General features: G+C 42.5%; 1 protein-coding gene across 6 annotated transcripts in view; it reads right to left on the bottom strand.

Annotated features, from left to right (window-relative positions):
* The window catches only part of utrn (utrophin), a 172271-nt gene that overhangs the window by 70636 nt on the left and 80092 nt on the right, over window positions 1-21543 (bottom strand). The gene's annotated exons all lie outside the window — the stretch shown is intronic.

Raw genomic sequence — 21543 nt, 5'->3', positions numbered from 1 at the left:
CACCTCCAGTGCCTCTGGGTTATTACTTGTTGTGTATCCCTCTTATTGCAGTGTTATGGATGACGCTATTAACCGAGTTTCATTTCACAATCGCTGTAAAACTGCCTTATCAAGGAAAAATCTTTTAATGTTGCTGCACTGTTTTATTGTAGTCTCTGCATTATTAAAATAAACGGCCAATTACATTTTTTTTCACTATTAAAAGAAGTTATTAACATTTAGCAGGGGATTGTTCTGAGTCTGCAGAACAGAATAAAACACTGTGGAAAAAAAAATACTCATGTGTACAGCGGGCAGTGATGGAAACTTTCTATAGGAGTATTAACACGGCTACTGTACTACACCATCAGTCACAATCACACTCATCAAACCCATCATTGCACATGTATTCCCACATACATGAAGGCAAGACAGTGAAGATGTAGGAAAACACATGGGAGACACACATGTAGAGGACGTTAGAGACACATGACTACACATACCATGTGTACATGAAGTGGAACATGTGACGGCAGCTCAGCTATTCTAGAAACTGTTCTTGGAAATAAAATAAAAAAAAGTGGACAACACAAAGTCCAGCAACATCAGAACCAGACTACACACAAAACACCTTTCAATTACCACAGCGCTCCACGACGCCGCGCCGCAACGCACTGAATGCGAATAGATATTTCACAAAAGCTGAAGTCAATCCCTCACTGTGATCTGCAAGGATAATCACCTGCTGGATTCTTGACACGACTCAAAGGAAAGGTCGCGGTAGGGAGAAGGAGAGGAAGAGGCAGACAGACAGAGAGACAGACAGAGAGAAAAACAAGGAAGACAGAAGGACAGGCGAAGAGTGAAAGACAGAAAGTCATTCTGCCACCGAGCCAGCTGGCTGCATTTCAAGTCATTACCGAAGTGCTTCTCTTTTGTTTTTCTTTAGCACTTCTACTTCTGCTAAAATCACACTGACTGCACACACCAGCACACACACACACACACACACAGAAAAGACACACGCTGTGCAGCCATACAAAAGGCACATATAGTCACTTACAAAAGCCTCCTTTCAAATCTCATTCCCAGTGAAAGGCTACTTTGAGCCACAAGTTTATGTATGTCGACTTGTATCCTGGAGCTTAAGTGTGGTAACTGATCACTCTGTCTCTCTCGCTCTCTTTCACTAACACAGACGTGCACACACACACACAACATTTGTGCGCCACAGGTCATCATGTGAGCACCAACATGCCACTCCTCCATGGTTTGTTTCACGGGTTATTGATAGAAAACTTTCAATATGTGGGAAAGAATCTCAAATTTGTCTTTTTCCAACTCTCACACTCACAGAAACAAACTAGCAACATTTAGCTTAAGGCTAAACTGAAGACAATGAAGACATGTCTGTAACCACGGAAGCGTGTGACACATATTTGTGAGTACACCGGGTAAACAAACATATAAAAAGCACCAATAGCTACAGAATCAGCTTTTTGTGGCATGCTACCGCACACACACACAGGAACACACAGAAGTGTAAGTGTGGGTAGAAAGGCAGCAGAAAGGTTAATGGGCTCTGGATCTCACACACACTGTAATGAGTGATGGAGTTCTGCTGGCTCTGGGCTCGTTGAAGCATAGATAAGACAGCGCTAGTCTCCCTCCAAACTGAAGTCACAGCTACTACTCGGAGCTTTAAGATGGATGAAAACATTAAACACATGTTTACACTGTGGCTGAAGTAAAACACACACAAATGTGCTGCCCAGAAAAAAAGCTACTTTATACTGACAATCAATAATGACCCTAACAGGGGTAAGCCTTGTTTGTTTTTGAGCCTGTCGTAAAAACGTAGTTACAGTAAAGGTCTGCTTTGACCAATTAGGTCAACAATTCAACAGTCTACGCTCTTCATTCTGTGCTGATTCTCTCTCTGCACCACAGAGCTTCCTAATAAGCAGCAAAGCTGGACAGAACCGATTATTCCATTTTAATGAGTCCAACGGTGGCTGCTCAGACCTCATAAAGCGGACTACATTAGGCCGCAGCATAAGGGGAGACGGGGTTGTGTTTGTATTCATGCTACGTAGCTTGAAACTGCATTCAAAAGGCACCGGCAGACTGAAGGCCAAAAGCAGCTCCTCAAATCTGTACCTGTTCAAACTTATTGAGGAGCTCCTGCAGGCTGAAGTTAAAGCCAATCATGTTGGAGTGTGTTCTCTGACTCCTCCCACTCGCTGCGGTCACTACATCTTCCCTACTGTCGTACAGGTGAAAGGTCGCTAAGTCCTCCAGTGGTTGTGGTCAAAACCCTCAAGGTCGAGGCACAAGTCAGCGGCAAATCCAAAGTCTGAACGATCGTGAGTCCGGCCGCAGAGAAATCCCGCTCTTGACAAAGAATCAAACACGACGCGGTCAAATCCAGGTCGCAATCCCAAAACAGGCGGTTTACACACTTCACACAACCCGTGGCAGCACTTGCGCATGCATGCCAGCGTGTGTGTTCGCCCAATCCCGCCACATGTTCGTAGCATCCTCTTCGGACGGGCAGCCAGGCTGAAGGTGGGGTGGGGGGATGCGGGCGGGGGGTCGGTGGTGGTGGTGGTGGTGGTGGAGGTTGACAGCTACCCCGCAGTCATGCTTCAGTGCTGGGACTGGGATTAACGGGACGATTGGTGCCACTGGAGATTTGACAAAGTAGCAGTTGGAGGCTGACAGCGGAGTTCCTCTGGCCAGGAACGGGGTATTGAAAATGGGAGGGAAATCCAACAAATCTTGGGTGGAGGTCTGCAATGCGGAGATAACGGTTTTGTGTCTTGAGGGACAAGGCAGGCTGATGCAAACTGCCCAGTGGCCGAGGAGGATAGGTCTGGCTCTCCTCCTCCTTCCACTCTGCTGCTATGCTTCCCTTCCTCCACTTCCCCCCCTCTGGGTACGAAGGAAGCTGTTTACACGTTGTCCGGCAGCCCAACCCAGGGCAGGGCCGGGGCGTTTGTTCTCAATTGCACAGATAAAAAAAAAAAGCACTTTATCCCTGCCAGTCACACAAGCCTCCACACTTCAAGCAGGAGAGACGAGGGCACAAAGAGGCACACAGTTTGCCGTCTCCTTCCCCTGAGTAAAAGGTAACACGGGCTCAAAGAGACAGTCACCTCAGTGTCTGCCTTCCTCCCCTGACCCTCAGGTCTGCAGCCCCGGTCTGGTCTCGCTCTATCACACCCTCCTAATCACTGCCATGACTGGGCCACTTAGTCAAAGAATGCCTTCTTCTTTCTCCAGAGCCACGTGTTGGCAGGGAGCTGCCTCAGGGTTTGACGTCTTGATCCCGGGCAGCGAGTCTGCCTCGTCGGCCTCTTTGAGCCGGAGCTCTGCTGATTATCTTTTCCCCTTGAGAAGAAGGATGGGTTGATCCGTTCTTCATCCCGTCCTTTGTCCCCTCCTTGTAGGAGGAAACTTATTAAAAAGTTATGTTTCTTCTTTAGCCTTTTGTTCCCTCCTGGTGGGGGTCATGCTAACGCCCTGGGTGGTGTCCCCATCTCTCCTTCTTCTCCCTCTGTTGCTCTCCTTCTCTCTGGCCACTAGCCCCACTCTTCCACACAGCTGTTTATTATTTTAATCAGTATCCTCCCTTTCCCCTCCTCTCTCTACCTCTCTCACTCTCTCCCTCTCTCTCTCCCTTAAACTAACTCAACACACTATACACACCCACTTCCTGAGGCCTGTGCGGGCAGGGAGGATGGTAGAAAGAGTGGAGTTTCAGAGAGAGAGGGAGAGAGAAGTCAAATTTAGATGTAATTTAAAAAAGGATCATTATTCAGAGAGCGGCTACAGGATGAAAGTCATGAAAGTAAGAAAATGCAAAGCTTCACTACTGCAGCTTCTTTACCAGTCCAGCCGAGGAGAGGGGAAAACACAAGGCTGTTATAAAGAATGGGTGAAGAAAGTGGTATATCTGCGATGATGGTGTGACTGTGTGTAAGGACTAGGCAGATATAATCTGCTGCAAGGAGAGAGAGACTCGTTCAGGCATTTTAATCAATAAAACAAGCACCTTTGCTTTGCTCTTATTCAAGTTTCAACCCTCTTGTGCTACAGACCCACTGAAGCCTGTTACATTTCTGATCCCGCTATTTGAATACCATCTGCCTTCAGCAAACTGCAACAGGCAAGATCTGAAGTTCATACTATAAAACAGAGGCTAAACGCTTTGAAGTCTATAGGCAGTGGGTGATAACATGTTTGGAGCAGCTACGGTACCGGCTGTGGTCTTATAGGGTGATGATAAAGAGATGCAAACATTAAAATGCCTTCCATACATTAAACCTGTGTGTGTAAACTGTGCGACTGTCGACTCTCGTGCTCATGTGTGTTGGCATTTTTGAACAGCAGGGCAGACATGTGGTGTGCATCAAAGCCGTGCAGACAGATGGCTGTCAAGTGAGGAAAAAAAAATACAATACAATGTTGCATATTCATAAGACAAAGACTTTGAAGTGCGCTTAGCTAATTAAAAATATTTACATACCCAAGGCACTTAAACAGCATTTCTGATGTATGGTGACAAATATATACTGTTTGAGGGCTTTCCAGAGAAGGATGTAAAATTAACTGGCTGGAATTGGCATATTTGATGAGCATGACTAATTCAACAATGAGTGGAAACTGAGATTACAGGAAAAAAATTAAAAAGACAGGATGAAACAACCTTTTGGTGAGACAATTTGGGGTAACCAAGGGTTCTGAAGCTTCAGACTTCTAAAAACCGGGACTGTCATTCACAAAAAAAAACAGACACTTGTTAAGAATGTAAACACGCACATATATAGAGCTTAAGGCAGGAGACGTCGGGGGTTAATGTCAGGCTACATTACTAAACTAAGCGGATTAGGACCATTACAGGAGTAAGAATGTAACGCTTCCAGTCCCTCAGGCAAAACGAGTAAAAGAGAGAAGAAGGAAAAATTAAGTTGGCTGAATAAGAAGAAGAGACAGAAAAGATGAGATCTGAGGACGAACACTTATACCAAGTGAAAGACAAGGGTGAAAATATCCCCCAAAAAATAAATAATAAAATAATGACAAGTCATTGGAGCTGAGCAGAAAAACTTGTCAGAAGCTAGAAGAGAGCCAGGGAGAGTAAAGAGACAGAAAGATGAAATGATGATAATTCAGTCCAGCTCTATATTTTTCCAGCTGTGTGTCTAGGATGACTCAGTCTTAATTGCCTTCGAAATGGACAAAGACGTTTTATTTACTCACACCTTTATAGCTGCATAATGCAATATACTTAGATAAAAGATGGTTTAAACGACTAGTCTGTGTAACGTGGGCAGCAACTCTCATTTAGTGATGATCCCCCAGACAATTAGAGCTGAGAGGACGGTTCAGTTTTAGCTTTTAGTTGTATTGTTTTCACAGCCCACAGTTTTATTTTTTTGTTCTCCCACCACTATTATCAGCCTTATTTAAGCAGCATGTTGTTTATTGTGAAAAAGCTCTAAAACCAAATGTACTGTATCTGCCCAACAACAACAAAAAATACAGAGACGACATGTAGCTGATGAGCAATTAGCAGCTAAAGACCCAGATATTTCTGTCAGGAGCTGGATGGGGAACAACAAAAGAGCCAAAACAGGAGTGAATATTTGACAAAAGCAGGACTTCAAATGAATTCTTACTGAGAAAAATCATTTGTTGTTGTAGAACAGTGGACAGTCCTTTGACAAATAATTGAAAGTGATGTTTTTGCAATGAGAGAGAGAAAGAGAGAGGCCAGTTGAGGCAACTAAACTGTGCTCACTTCCACTTCAGTGTACCAGGACTAACTCAAACAGTCCATTCACATTCACCTACAAAACCAAAATCTCTCAAATTGTATTAGACATCCCTCTGATTTTTGTTTTTACTCATTCTGCTCAATTCTATTTATCAACAAGTGTTTTATTCTTCCCCCGGACAAAAGCCTAAAGAGAAAGGACACTGAAAAAGAGGAATGTGTTAAAAAAAAAGAAGAAAGAAAGAAAGAAAGGAAAAAGAGAAGACCAGGTATATTGAATCTAAAATATATTTGATCAAATCCTCAAATGTAGCTTTAATCTCGTCTCACCATGAACCAGTTTGGCTTTAAAAAAAAACACAAATAGAGAGAAAACTGCTGAAAGAGAAAACATGAGTCAGAGAGCAGCAGCAGAAGGCGAGGAGGCAGAAACGAAACAGTTTGCTGTCTCAGGTGATGTCGAGAGGAAGCAGAGGCCGCTCTGTTTGAATAAAGTTGGGAAACGGTATCTCAGGACGACAAACAGAGAAATTGAACACCAGAGTGAGCAAAGACAAGATACGGCCAAATGAACACAGTTAAACAAATACCTCCTCCTCTTTCCCCGTAGCCCATTTCTAATAGCAGGCCTCTCCTACCATGGTACTGTATAACTCTCAGTAGCTATTCCCACATCGGATCATCAAAGACTCATCCGATCCCGTCTAATCCTGGTTCCCTGCCACTACAATGTAGAGCGTCAGGCAAAAATCAATGTAGCCGTAGGATCCCACTGTAATTCTCAGCCTTTTCAAATAGACCGCATCCAATGAGATCACCTCCTGCGCCTCGGGTTATCGCTGATGCTCTTCCTCCTGTTGGAGGGCAGCACCTTTCTGGGGAGATCGCGGCCCCTGATGTTGTTTGTGTGTTGTGTCTGCTGTGTGTATGTGTTTGTAATTGGCAGAGCAGCTCTTCTTTGCTGCTAATTTGGCGGGATAACAAACTCTGGATCAAATCGCAGTGGGGGTTTAGAGATGAAAGAACAGTTCCTGTATATTAAAAGACCTGGTGCTGGTGTTTTACTGTAACACAATAATATAAGCATATTTTAGCTGGGAGGAAAGTGGTACCTGATTTACCTGGACCGCATACGCATAGTAGTAGTAGTATTTGTACCAGCTAACGGCACAAACGTGTTCATGAAGCAGAAAGAAATCGTTCTCTTCATGCTGCGGTCTCGGAGCTCACACTGCCAGGATGACATAGTTACATCTGACAAAGCCTGTCCACATGACTCTAAGCGAAGGCCTCGCTAATCTAGTTTCTGTCCAAATCAGAGCAATTGTATGTCCATTTGGATCGAGATCAAATCCACAATAACATGAAAACAAAACAAGAAGCTTGCTAAGTGTAATGGAAATCAACATAACATGAAGAGCAAAGTCAAAGCAATAAAAGCCTTCCCCCTGAAACAAGCAAACCGCAAAATGTGCACATTTACAAAAACCACTCTACCGACAGTCAATCGACATCTGACCTCCGATGATGTGACAGAGGAGAGGACGACGGGGGTCAAAGGTCATGCAGACACAGTCATAACTTATTCCAAGGATTTAATAATGAACCTCGAGGCACATCTGTGTGATCATGAGTAAGAAAAAGAACATATGCAAGCTCTTAAAAAGGGAAATTGAAATTGATTAGGAGCACTGTGTGCTGCTGGCTGATAATCAGCTATTGATCTGGCAGGGGAGTGGCCATTTGTGTGCCTACAAGACACTTGGGATCTTGGTTACACGCATGCATTGTTTTCAGTTAATTCTTTGTATAACTGTGACAAAAAATTAGGCTTAAATTTCATAATATTTAAACATGATTATACATTTAACACCAAGACTGAGGTCTCTATTACAACAGGAAATAATTCATTCCTGGATACCAGATCATTTTAAGTTAAAAAGATTTCCACTTATTGAATTGTGAATACAGTCAACCTGCTGAACGGACAGAATTTAAAAACCGGAGGTCCTGCTGAGGGGGCCCTCCAACTTCTTATCACTCTGCTCTTCACTGGCGTTCAAAGGCTTCAGCCCTCCCTCTTTCCTTTCATCACTACTTTCCTCCAGCGGGGCATCTCTTTCACTTTCGCTGCTCTCCTCACAACGATTGCAAGTGCTGCGGCATCTCCTGGGAAGTGAGATTCTTGACCATGGTGGGTGGTCTGTCAGCACGTAGCCGCACTTACTCCACATTTATAGAAAAGAAAAAAAAAAGCAGCTGAGACGTGATCAGTTCTGAAGCTGCCGTCATCGCCTCTCCACCATGAGCTGTGGTGGCCGTACAATTAGCACACGCACCCCCAACCCACAACCTGCTGCGTTTGATGAGGGGGAACCGGCCGTGGAAAGGTTACGTGACTGGACTAATTAGCGTGTTGCACCAATCAAGTGTTGCTTCCAGCTGTAGAAAACCAACTGTGTGAACAAAAACTCAAACTGATGGTCATGGAGCTGGTGTCAAAATAATGGTCCAACCCACGTCACAACTACATAAGACGTCCCGGCTGGGGGGAAGGACGGAAATAAAATAAAAAACTTTACTCGTGATGAAAGAAAAACTAAAAAGGCAGGCAATATCTTTTACACACACAGAGAGAGTCACACTCAAACACCCTTGGAGTAAAAAGGTAGACATTGTCATTATGATATAAAGACAGCAGACGGCCACGCAAGAGACAAAATGAAACTGATGGATGGAAGGAGATGATGATGAATTATTACATGCTTAAGTGGATGAAGTGAAAAAAAAGTAATAAAGGAAAATGAAGAAAAAGCAAGAGAGACAGCAATAATATCAGTAAAAGTGCAGATGGTATCATTGGAAATACCCTCAAGAAGAGCACCAGCGAAAGACAAATGTGCAGAAAGTGAAGCGTTTAGTCACAGAGGCATGACAGGATTACCTTAGGTTATTTTTCGCTCATTTGAATTGCTTGTTTTCGACAGCGGAGAATAAAGATAGATGAATAACAGGTAGCGTGGGAAAGGGTGTATTCAAAATCCTCCCGTGCCTCCGCCCCCACCACACACACACACAAAAAAAAAACATTCCACTGAAGTTTCTGATAACAAGCCCAAAATCCACCTGGTAATAACATACTTTCCGGGAAAGTCACATATTCATCAACATCACCGCTGACGCCCACACATGCTCTTTAATATATTCCCTGTATCAACTCAACGGCATCATAGATGGCATTAAAGAAGAAAAAAAATGGAAGCTTTCCTGATATATTTGCTTCATAAATATTCATTCTGTCCTGCATTTCACCCACAACTTCAAACATTATGCCTTTAAGCGGAGGTCTGGAGGCAAACAGACCATCTATTCAAAGGTACACAAGGATAACCTTAAAATCTCTGGTCACTGTGAACTCATAAAAACTGACCCGCTCTTCACATTATTGTTTACAACTGGCCTTTTATTGAGGGTTCAGACTCTGTGTTCAGCCCCGGTGTGACATATACTTTTCTCTCTGTCTGTGAGACAATTTACTGAGAGTTCACATTGTTCAATGAAGGGGAAGAGCTTTCCAATTGGACTGGCCCCTGCTGGTTGGAGTCCAGCTTTGAGATGAAATAATCTGACAGTCTCACCCTAAGAAAAAAAAAAAAAAAAAAACTCCTCCATTGATCTTACAGACAGCCCAGCTGGGATTTTGAGGCGATGGATGCGTGAGAATTAGAACTTCATTATGGTTAAAAATCTATATGTAATATGCCGCCCGTTGACTGAACATCGTTTGGATCGATCACCACAGCCCACAGCGTCAGTCTCAGTTTAGTGACTGTAAATACTGTGTCAGACAGGGAACAAGAAGCACCGATTTGGGATAGATAAAACCAAAGTCATGCAGTTTATGCATGTGTGTGTGTGTGTGTGTGTGTGTGTGTGTGTGTGTGTGTGTGTGTGTGTGTGTGTAAGACTGCCTGCAAGCTACAGACAGAGTTCCTGTGCAGCCCCTCAGGGACAAACCACTGGGTGGGACACAAAACAGAGCTGCAGTTCCAGGGAAAGATAAGACGCTGGAGTTTTTAAAGACTGTGATTTTGATTTTGGAGATTTAGAGTTTTTTTTCCCCCCTTCCTAGTCAAAAAATAGACCTACTGAGCGCTTTTACAATGGAGGGTATTTTTAGGGGCATCTCAGGGTGCCCTGGAGGCTGAGGGTGAGGGGATTAAGCCACCGACCACAAATAAATCAAATAACGAAAGATTTTCAAACACCAAACCAAACTCACAGCAACAGAGATATTAAGTATAAATAAAATATTTGACTAATTAAACGTACAATAGAAACAACATTAGGTATGACTCATGTTGCAGTTCTGCAGAGCAATGATTCCCTCATATCCTTTGGTAGCTTGTACAGTACAAGGACATTTATTTCCTCGTGAAGAAACACCAAGGACATTTCAGATGGATTAAACAAGCAAACTAAGTTTTGATTTAAAAAAAAAAAAAAAAAAAAAAGAACAAAGAGGAGGTCAAGAGTGGAGTGAAGCGAAGAGGCACGATTGTTAAAACCTTTTCAACCGAGCCAAATAGTGGCTGCTTGGCTGTCGGCAAAGATGTTCATGAGGATCAAAATAGCTGGTAAATCCCTGGTGGGCACCGAGTCAATGTCCCATAAAGTGCAGCTGAAATGAAGGTTAAGATACATGAGTGTGTGATAATGCACACTGTGTGTATCACGCTGGCAAGCCAGGCTGTTTAGTCCACCAAATTTGATTGCTGCCTTTTTAAAATACCAGCTTTTGAACCTGCGAAAAAAAACTGTGTTTTTTTGTAAAGGTTTGTCGCTTACAAGAACATGCCGCATTTTCTCCTTCCAGCTCTTCGCTGTGATTACTTCCTCGATTTATAAGTCAAACCCCAGGGACATTCAAACAAACACGACAAAGTCTTTTTTGCAAAAACACTACTAGAACCATGCCAGGGTACCAGATGAAAACAAAGCCAGCAGCGTTCACAGTGAACACACAATGAGACATAATAGGAGGCTATGAGGAGGAAGCGATGACACTGACATTGTGGGTGCGAAGTGTGTGAGGAGTTCTTTTTATTGCAGCGTAGTGCTGCGGTTATACAGCCTCTATGTGCTCCCTGCTTCTCCATCCTACCCCTCTTATAAACTTTTCATCCCTTTTCTGAGTCATATTCGTCTTCCTCCACTGCTCCTGTTAACTCCCAACTCCTCTTTCTTCGGCTCTCCCTCCTCCTCCTCCTCCTCCTCCTCTACTATCTCTTGCTTTCAGCACCTCTATTTCATCCTACTCATCTTTTTTTCTCTCTCGTCTCCTCCTCCTAGTTACTTTATTGCCCAGGGAAGGTGAGTGAGATATCTAACCTCCACAGGTCGTCCTCCCGCTGAGCTCATCCTTCCTCTCATCACCACGACAACGGGGCTGATTGTTGGCTTTATTACTTCCTGGATTGTTTACTGTAGGAGCTCGGCCTATAGCGTTGCAGCGTTTCCCGTCGTGCTGTGCTAAATTACTAAATTACTTCACCCATCACTCAAGCTGGAGTGTCTGTCTTCATTTGTTCCACTCTCTTTGCTTTCTACTACTTCCCTCAATTCCCCCCTCTCTCTCTCTCTACTTATGATTCGGTCTTAACATGCGCTGTATGTTGCGACTTCACAGCACAACTTCGAGGCTATAGTGAAATTACTCATTTTCTGCTGTGTAATCTACAGCACTCTTATATCCAGTGTAATCAAGATTTAGAGCAGATTTGACTCCGAGTTGCCTCAGCAGAATATTTTTACCCCGGTCTAAGCTGCTTCGATTCTCAAGTACATGCCTAGAGTTTAATATTTAGTCCCCCACTGTGAATCCATTACAAGTTTTGATGAATATCATCAGCATACAGCACCACTCTTCTTCTCCCCAAAGACGATTTTGCACAGCGCACAACAACTTAGCGCACAACCCGGACGCCAACACCCAATTTTCTTCCTCTAGACAAGAGCTGAGACCTTTTTTCTCTCTCTCTCTCTGCAGGGCGCAAGGTGAAAATAAGAAAATTGAAAGGCGAGAGAGTTCTGTTGTCCCCATGCTTTCTTTCTCAAAGCTCTTCATCTCCAGAGATACACGTCTCATTTTCACTGGAGACAAAGGCAATGTTCTCCTGTCATCTCCATAAAATCCCTATCTTTAAATGAGTCATCTTTAGCCTATTTTCTCCCTTCTCACTAACACCGGTCTTGGATGTTCCCTGTTGACTTTCATCCAGACAGAACATAGGGGAATAATGTCAGCTTAGGTAATATTCTCTATCTTCTCGCGGCCTCATCAGGTTTCTCTCCAGGGATAAGATCCATCCAGCTCTATAACTGTAAACCCTGAAGTCAGGACAGCACACGCCTCCAAACTTGCCTGTGTTACTGCTCCCTCCAGAGGAGGAATCAGGATCACTTGAAAGATCTTTTTCTCTCTTTTCAACCCGCACCTCCACTGCAGTTTTGAGAGAAGTCAACCACCAACACGACTGTAGCTGCGCGCGGTATTCAGCAGTTTTCCCGAGCCCTCAAACGCTGGTAAACTGCCAATGAGAAGAAATATTTTTCAGATGTTGTGTTCAAAACTGAAGTATGGGCGAGGATCTCCAAAGATATTAGTTATACGGGCTGTCCAATTACTGAGATAATTATTCATTGCACCAATTAGCTTCACACTTGACTCAATAGACAACCGTTTCCTCCCACTAATGAGACATACTCTGTGAGACATCAACTGAGACACAGTTATGAAGATTCACTGAGCTAGAATAACTCCGAACATCATTTTGGTGTCCTGCCTTTGTCCCCCTCCCCTCAATTTTTTTTTTTTTTAACCACCTACGGACTCCAATCAAACAGATAAGAGGGAAACTCAATCATGAGAGGCTGTGACAGGGCATCATTAATCTGACAGCCTATCAGTATTTAGAGCCCATTAACTCACTGTGACACAACAGCTGAAACAACAGAGTGCTATTACAGCTACATTTCAGTGACAGTTCAGTGGCTACACAGTGTGAGCGTCATGACAGTTCGCCTCACCACTTTATCTTTTTATTGCTCAAATGGTTGTCTCAGTTTGACATGTTTATGTGACATAGTTTTTTTTGCCTTTTTTTTGAGTATATAAATTGAACGTCATTTTTCTCTGCTGCTCTTTGAACTCGCAATCATAAAATATACATAGGAGTCAAACACTGTTTTGCACTCTGCTGTCATTTCCTCCAATGACCACACCCTTAACACACACACGTACGCACACACACAGGGGCTGTTTGCACGTTTCACGATGAAACTCAATCACTCACTTTCCTGTAGGTCACTGTAGGATAATCGAGGACACAGACATAACGCATAACAGATGCCGGATCAAGACAGAAGCATTAATATATTCAATACCCAAATCATTCAAATAAATAGCTATGGTGCAAGATGCATCTATTCGGAGAATATACTATCATCTGTCATCCATTATACGGGTGTCAACACAGCCATTGTAGAAATCTGGAGGAAATGGCATTTTTTGGGGGGGATATCAAAAATAAGCACGTTTCTTCTGGAAGCTAAATCACAGAGTTGTAAATCATGGGAATGACTGCTTCATTTTCAAAACTACTTCTTTCATGTAGATTCTTCCAAAAGAAGGTAAAGGCACCATATGGCCATGAGGTTTCAGGAAACAGGGTTTATTTTTGAGGCTGCCACCACCCACTGTACTTTGTCCCTGACTATGACTGACTGCGCATAAAAATTGGACATTAGCTGTACAATTACTTTAATTTTGTCCTTACCATTAAAATTGGGTGATTTTGAAACAGTACATGCCCATTCAGCTCATATTTGTTCAGTATAACCCATTAAGGGCAGTTTTGAAGCACTATACAATATCGAATGTGAGCAGAATTGGCAGACTGTAAATGAGATCTCTAGGGGCCACACTTGGTTTGACAGGGCCAATTACAGAAGACTTGCCTCTCCCGTGCACAGGCCCACAAAGATTGATGGCATTACATTAATCTGTTGTGAAATAACACGCCTTTTAATCAGAAGTCCCACCCTCCTTTCATCCGTCAGTGAGAAAAGTTCCTTCCTCCCTCGTCTCGAAAAAGTTTGTGCGGATCTGCTTATAATTTTATAAGATAGCTCAGACAAACAAAGAGACAGAAAGAGATGAAAGTACGGCGCCCTCCAACTTTGTTGTTTTCCGTATGCATTACGCTAACGTGACCTCGCTGTGGAAGTCAGGGCACATGCAATCCGCTTTCAATCAAATGTGTGAGCAGAGGACATGGTGACACAGCTTTGAACTTGCACTTACAAGTACACCAGAGGGTTATTCAAATGAATCTGCAAGAGGGACAGGGGAGGTGAGGAGAGAGGCATAAAGATCAGAGAGACAGTGTGTGGCCTGAAAAGACTGACATTTCCTTTTCGCCTTGATTCACTCAGAGGGAAGTCGTTTTTTTGAGTCTGCATGAAAAAATATCCTCAGCCGCCAATTTGGTTTGTCTGCGCCTTTTCTCTTCATCAGCCTTTCTGACTGATCTAACAAAAGCCAAGCTCTCAAGAGCAGCTCCTCGGAGAAAAGATAACTCAATTAGTCTAATTAGACGAATAGACACAAACAATGAGTGCGCAAACGCAAGTCTAAGAGAGAGAGGTGTGCTAAAAGGAGGGGAAAGTGTCTGCGCCTACATTAGTGTGTTCTTCTGGTAATGTGTTATTGAACAAGCGCAACCGCTAAAACACTGAGGGGATGTGTGCGCTACCTCAAAGAAGTTAATGAACAAACAACAGCTGCTTCCGTCACCAAGAAGCAGGAACACGAGGAGTGGGAGGAAAATGAGAGAGAGGCGAGGAGAAAGGGAGAGAGAGGAGCCTTGTTTGTGCTCGCCTGGGCTGCTGTGGCTTCTGCCATAGCTCAGCAGCTCAAACGGAGATGAGAGCGGGGGGTGGGGGGGATAGGTAGGGCGAGAGCGGTGGCAAACAAACACAGAGAGACTGGGCCAGCCCCGTGGAGGCTACAACATGCACTTCTCAAACAGCTCTGAAGGAGACACAAATGTTATGTAAGTATGCCTTGTGACTTCAAAGCCGCAGACGGATGCAAATGTACATGTTCAACAAATTTCCGCGCGCCTGGGAGGTCTGTGCTGGGTCACGCTGGGTCATGAGATGAGCCAATGACAGGAAGTACAGACCGGCCATATGGGGACCTGAACTCCTAGGACAATAATAAGTGAGTCAACAGCAAGTACAGCAGATAAAATCATAACAAGCTAATATTGGAAAATAGAAAAACAGATATCCTCTAGCAAAGATGGTATCTGAATCACTGCCCTTCAGGTATCTTCACATATCTTTTTATCGGGGAAAAAAAACAGCATTAACATGTTTCATATCCACACTTCTGACGGTTACTCATCACTTTGAGCCAATGTTCTTGGTCAGTTTCCCAGAAGCAGAGAATAATCCACTAATAGATGCACCAGCAGGAACTTTTAAATTGTTATTGCATCTGAACTTAATATTGATTTTGGCCTGTCGAGCAGATTTTTAAGTGTTCACAAAAAACAAATTTACCAGATACCACTGAAAATTGGAAAGAACAGACATTCCGAAATAAGTGTTATCATTATTAAAAAAAAAGAAATATATCTATTAGAATAAAGAAATGAAATAGCTAGATTTGGACCTTGTCTATCCACTGGCTCAACATCAATGCAGTCAGGTCGCCTCATTAACAAGGTAGAACAAACTGTGCAGCTTTGTTACCGAGCAACCGAACTCTTCATGTTCCTTTATTGACCTGACCGTGCCATTCATTTGAAAAGGTTCATACTTTCTAAATAAAACATAATAAAAACAACACTGGAGCTTGTTTTCTTTTTCCAAGTGCAAATGTAGCTACCGGTGTATGACAACATTTCTACATGTGCTGCATGAAAGGTACAGGTGTGGTTTAAGCTTCAGGCACCAACAGAGCTGCACAGCAAAATAAATATAAAGCTCCTTGAGCAATGTTTTTTTTTATACCAAAAACAAATCGAGTGCTTTACTCCCTCATGAAATGGTTTCTTCAAGTACAACAACAAATCCAACTGAGAATCGACACCCAGTCAAAAAAAAAAACATTTCAGCTGTCAAAACTGTGACCAAGATCCTCCACACAAACTCACATAGCACGCACACTTTTGTTTACCTCAAGTCTGTCGCTAAATGGCATAAAGTCAAAGTTGCTCATGAAGAGACACAAACATCTGAGTCGCCAAAGAAAGGCTGGAGGACCAAAATAGAGTTAGAAGATAAGCTAATTATGGACGTGCTCTCCACACCCAGTAAACTTGTCAAGTGCTTAATGTGTTAAGAACTTGACAAGTTTATAAAATATATCAAAGAATCTCTGAGTCTACTTTCTGTGCCCTAGTGGTCACTATCCCACCACACCACGCAGTTTTTAATATCCAACATCAGCCAGGGTGGGGTTTTCTTCCACATATGTCATAATTTGACTTTGTAGCTGTGCAGTTCAGTTAGATAAGGATTAAGACAAACAGATAAAAAGTGATAAACACAGAAAAGAGGGGGATGATATCACTGTTCCCTCAGATGTTCTTTTTATGATGAGTGTTCAGAAGCACACAAGTATGGACGCATCATCCCCCCCCACACACACACACACACATTTATACTGTCTTTTTTAAATCTGTAAGTGGTGCCTTTGATCTGCCTCGATGAGGAAACGCATATTCAAAAGCAGCGAGAGCAAGAGAGATGAAAGGCCTGTCCAATTACGGCGAACTAAAGCGATCTCTGAAATATGCAGTTGTTCATAAACACTTGTACACATTAGTTTGATATGCTGCGAAACGTCCGTGCGCCGACACGTTCGCAGCTTCGTGGAGGTTAGGAATCATAAATTAATCCTGTTAATCATTCAAAGGCACGGTCTGACACGTGATTAATACAGGGCATTTCGACTGCAAAGAAAAACAGCAACATGGATCAGTTGGTAGAATCCATGTTCAGGACTTAACTAACAAACCAGGGGACAGATAACAAACTGGAGGGTCTTCACAGCAGCAATAATCCTCTATTTACTCTATAATCTCCTTGGTTACACTCAAACATATCTACCATCCCATACAATACAATAAATTGCCACATTTAATAACACAAACATCTGATCCCCCTTCAAACACTAGATGAAGATATATAGTAACCTAGTGATCCACACTGAACGACTTGTTATAATGGTGTCCAAAGATAAGTTCCTGCTGTTGGCGTGGCATTGATTTTATGCCTAATTTGAATGGATTGTTCTTTGTTTGAATGGATTCTCTGGATTACTTGTTGGCTTGTCATTAATTTCATGGTTTGTTTCAAAGCCTTGTCTAATCACAGAGGCCTCTGCTGTTACAGATACACGGAGACGCTTTAAATAGAGCAAAAGCCAAATTCCCTCAGAAAACTGAAACAGCTGCGTTTTCAAGGGACTCTTTGTATTTGGTAATACTGATGATACAACAAATGATCAGTAACCAATTACAAATTATTTCAATTTAATTATTTTTATTACTAGAAGCTCTGAATTCTGATCTTAACGTGCTAACATGCTACTGATATGTTAACCATTGTAGTTCAGCATGTTAGCATGATGAGAATATGATTAGCTTCACAGTAATTTGTCTTTAAAGCCCCACTATGTAGTTTTTCAACCTTAAAATAATGTTTCTAAACTCATGGAAGTGGTAGAAAAAACGGTTGATAGGATGAATGGTGCCGCCGCTGCAGCCTAAACGAGGTTGCGTCGGCTGCAACTACACTATGTAACTTTCCTGGGCGGGTAGGAACACCGTGGTCCCGGTACACTGCAGCTCCGCTGAGCTCCAAAGTCACAACCAGAGAACCAATACCACGATTCCTACATAGTGGGACTTTAAGAGTGTTGAAGGAATGACACTTTTTGACCTGATAGTCGTGCTAGATTAATGATCGAGCACTCATCGATTCATCCAGAGGAGGGCCATTAACTTCTGTCCCTAATTTCATCACAACCCACTGAATATTTGTGGCAATAAAAACACAAATGTAGTGTCAGAGGAACGCCAAAGTCATTAGGCTTCATCCAAAGATCCATTAGTGTCAAACGTCAAAAAATTTGATGGCAATCTATTGCACAGCTGATGAGATATTTCAGTCTGATCCGAAGCGGTGGGACGACCGCTCTGACCGACATGGCTGGCATTTCCCTCCCTACGCTACGGCGGCTAAAACCACACAGTAAAACTAAACTGCTCGATAGGCGGCTAGTGGTTTTACTCATGTCCTTAGTGCCTCTCCCAATGTGAAAAACTCCATAAATGAAATAACCTTTCATGTCATATCATCATCTTTCATGTTATACATCATTGTTAACAGCAATGGTAAGTAGAACAGACCACGAAATGCGTCAGGATGTTTCATACAGATCCTTTTAAGTGGCAGTAATATCCATCTGGGGTAAGTGAGGTCACTGCTAAGATCCATTTTCATGGCTGTGATTTGCATCTATTTAGTACTTGCGGGTGTGAGTGGTGTCAGCAGCTGCTCACCTTTTGATACTCAATTAACCCTCCAGTAGCCCGCTCTACCTTTATCAGCGGTAACACAGAAGTAGAGCCAACCGATTCAAACTGAAAAAACTATTTCATTTTTTGTTTGTCGACTTGACAGACTCAGTGGTCCGCAACAGATGGTTGGAGACAACAGCAGCCAGCCACAGGCAAGATGGGAACTGATAACTTTATTGCGCCAACACACATCCTATAATAAAAGGATGAAAACAACAACAAAGTAAAAGAATAAAGCACCGAGGCTGCGGTGGCTGCATCGTGAGACCTTTAAAATTCATTTTATCACACACATAATAAAGTGAGGTAGAAGGTGGAGAGAATGAGAAAAGCAGAAAAGCCTCAAGTCAAGAAAATACTGTGTATGAGGTGATTAATCACTTGTGGGAGGACTGTTGGAATAAATTCTCCAAATCTTCCTTAGCTGACCAAATGGAAGTATTCAAATCCACTTCACATGGAATAGATTCATAATATAGCATGTAAATTAAAGCTCAAGGCCTGGCAGATCTTACTGTCTATCAGAGTGATTGCACTTATAAAGGGTTGACCGTGTTCTTCATAAACCATAAAAGCTCGGTCCGCTCTCTGTTATCAGGACAGGTTCTTGCAAACAGCAGTGCAACTGCTTGTGCAATTGTGCACTGTATATTAGCATAATGCATGTCCCTGACTGGCAGTCAAAAAAAAAAAATACTAATATAGTTCCCTGTTTTTAATGAAGCCTGAACTGCTGAGCCGTCCTCCCTGATGATAGCAGCCTCTATAATTGAACCCAGTATGTGGCTGCAATCCGATTTTTTTTCCAGGCTAAAAATAATGAAATAATGCCATGCTTTGAAGAATCCAGGACATCCTGGTGATAGATGTTTACCATCACAAGTCTTCCAAACACACACTTTTCCAAAAAAATGCACTCTCTGTGTGATGGCCTTGACCCAGTCAGATATAAAACAAACAGTGCGGATGAAAAGAAAGAAAACAACTGAGTTACCATTGACGCCGAGGCTATCTCCACTCAACAATGTGATTGGGTGAAACTTCATAAAAGAACATTACTTGATTATACTTTTATAACCAAATTTAAGGTTCCAAGTCTGCACTTATTTTTTCCATTATTCTTCAACCCCCACCGCCACGGCTGTCATCAAACCCACTTGGAGTCTGACGGCGGGATGTGATTTACGCCTCATGCCTTTCTGTTAGTCCACTTAACCCTGACTGGGAGAGCTGTGATGCAGTAATTGGCTTGACTTAAAGCCCAATCTCTAAATCTTGTTGCAAGCAACACACATACAGACACACAGACACACATACACACATACACATACACATACACATCCACCATCTAACATTTATTTTTCTCCACCTGACCACTTCTCCCTGATACAGCGCTCTTTAGACATGTTAGTTTGCTACCCAGCCTAAAACTGACACAACACTGATAGCAGCCCATTCTGATACCTCCATCTCTATCACGCACGCACACATTCCACCAAAAAGCCGCCATACAAGTATATTTCACACAGGGTAAATGTGCTAAACGCAGTGGTCCGGAGTAATGCATCAGTATAAAAGAGTTTCTCTTCCACAGCAACCAGTATTGATTCAAACTCAAAAGAGGTGCTCTAAAAGCTTTAGGGACAAGTACAGTGAGGCTCGTTGCTCTCTACTTGTTTATTTCTTTATAGCTTTTAAATACTGTGGGTCCTGCAGAGGCAAAAAGCCACTATTGAAACATAATGAGGCCACATAATAAGCTCCCATTTCTGCCTCCAGATAAATATTTTGGAGGAAAATGACATGGTGTATAACACTGAAACATTAGGTAGGGTCAGCTTTGTGCAATTAGTCAGACTGATGCAGACTGGGTTGACATTTGGATATTTAGTAATCACTACCATCAATCTATGAAAATTAATCTGGAAATGATGGCTTTATAATGTTGACAGACAGGCACACAGGAATACAGAGACTAGTAGCCCTGCAGGCTAGTGAGTGACAACCTCCAAGGGACAGGACATGGCACAGGAGGAAATTAAATATGAAAAGTAAACAGAGAAAAGCTGCACATGGGTGAAGCTTTACTGAAATGATCCAGCTCTTCTACGAGAGAATGTGCTAAAAAAAAAAATAATAAGACATCCCCTTTAATTGGTGTTTTATACGACTGACCCTGTATTGTATATAATTTGGAACCTATTAGGACCAGTTTTAAGTTTTAATGATTTATGTATTGTACTTTTTTTCTGAATCCATCATGTACCATTACTATTTAATCCATTTATCTATTTGTTTTTGTTTTTCTATATCTAATTTTAATATGTAAGTGATGAATGTATGTGGTTGTATGCAAAATCAATCAATACTAGGTTGTTGAATGGTACAGTAATATTGTTGTAGGGATTGGAGAAAAAAAAAAAACTGACTTTGCTTTCAGCCCTAAAACACAAAAAAATTATGAATGAATTGATGGAAATGTTTAGGTTTATTTGTGTATGTTTAATTTATGTGCATCAACAACTAACATGGCCCGGTTGAAAAACAAGTTCTGGTGACTTGTCGTGGATTTAGTGAGGAGGATGTAGTGAGTTGTGCTGGTACTTCTGTTAGCATTGTTCCTGCAAAGACAACATAAAAATAGCTCTGGGGTGTGTGTTGCCTTGGCAGTGGGAGCACAATGTCAGTACAGCTTATGTTAATGAGACATTTCTCCTCCACTTTGTAGATTTTACTCAGATGACCTCCTCATCGTGTAGGAATGTGCCTCCACTGTCATCGACCCAGATGTGACTTTGAACCGCAGCACATCCTCGGGGGGTCAAAGGAAGGTTCGTGTTCGTATCACAGCACTGTGGAGCAAACACAAGGCATATGCCAGTCCCGTGTCTGACGGCAGAACATCTGTTCTGGGCATATGAACGGCCCGGGGCACTGTGGCATAAAAAAACTGCTGCTCACAGTAATTGAAGTTGGAGACTGTGTCTGTTTTTTTTTACAAAAGTGATTGAGTAATTGTAATGGTTCATTATTTTCTGAGTTTATAAACTGTTGTAAGAGAAATTCAAGATCATCCACTTCTTGTACAACTTTAAATTGGCCAGCTTAAAAAAAAACATAAAC

This window comes from Trachurus japonicus, chromosome 24, assembly GCF_045865225.1.
Source record: "Trachurus japonicus isolate A0001 chromosome 24, Traja_1.0".
NCBI classification, from domain to species: Eukaryota; Metazoa; Chordata; class Actinopteri; order Carangiformes; family Carangidae; genus Trachurus; species Trachurus japonicus.
The sequence above is the reverse complement of the archived record's forward strand: the minus strand, read 5'-3'. Positions and strand labels throughout refer to the sequence as shown.